The sequence below is a fragment of the Orycteropus afer genome, unplaced genomic scaffold (genome assembly GCF_000298275.1).
Source record: "Orycteropus afer afer isolate SDZICR_OR568_19922 unplaced genomic scaffold, OryAfe1.0 scaffold00419, whole genome shotgun sequence".
NCBI lineage: Eukaryota > Metazoa > Chordata > Mammalia > Tubulidentata > Orycteropodidae > Orycteropus > Orycteropus afer.
In genome coordinates, this window is record NW_006922006.1 from 1,277,454 (window position 1) to 1,278,531 (window position 1,078).

Sequence of the window (1,078 nt, forward strand, 5' to 3'; positions counted from 1 at the left end):
CAGCTTCTCGGATTATTTGCTCAGCATATAGATTGAATAAGTATGGGGAAAGGATACAATCCTGACACACTCCCTTCCTGATTTTAAACCATGCAGTATCTCCTTGTTCCGTTTGAATGATAGCCTCCTGATTACGGTACAGGTTCCTCATGAGTACAATCAAGTGCTCGGAAATTCCCATTCTTCTCAATGTTATCCATAATTTGTCATGATCCACACAAATCCCTTTGCATAGTCAATAAAACACAAGTAGACATCTTTCTGGTATTCTTTGCCTTGAGCCAAAGTCCATCTGACAACAGCTCAACAGCTATGATATCCCTTGTTCCACGTCCTCTTCTGAATCCAGCTTGCACCTCTGGAAGTTCTCTGAAGTTCTCTGTCAATATAGTGCTGCAAACATTCATCAGTAGGTATTCTTAAAAGCTAGGTAGTTGGATTGTGTAAACCTCAACTGTGGTCAAAATTCCTATGCCCAGCATGGCCAGACCAACTCAGCAGTGGCCACATGACTGAAGGCCACATTAATGCAGGCTTATTTTTCTCTCTCTCTGGTGCATATTACTGAAGCACCAGGAATAAAACAGGCAATCAGGACTAGATATTAGTTGAACATGATTCCAAATTCAATTGGCAGGAGAGTGGAACTGCAATTGAACAGAACTGAGCTGGACTGAGTTGAAATAAAGATTTGAAGTTCATTCATTTTAGAAAAACTCATTCCTATGCTACACACTATAGCACTTCATAGATGTGGTGAGAATAAGATGGACAATGAGTAAAGAAGATGGAAGAAAAATTGATGCTTTTGAGTTGGGCTGTTGGCGAAGAATGCTGAAAATACCAGGGACTGCCTGGAGAACTAACAAATCTGTCCTGGAAGAAGTGCAGCCAGAATGCTCCTTGGAAGTGAGAATGGCGAGACTCCATATCACCTACTTTGGTCATGTTGTCAGAAGGGACCATTCCCAGGAGAAGGATGTCATGCTTGGTAAAGTGAAGGGTCAGGGAAAAAGGGGGAAGACCAACAATGAGATGAATTGACACAGTGACTGCAATGATGGGCCCAGACATAGCA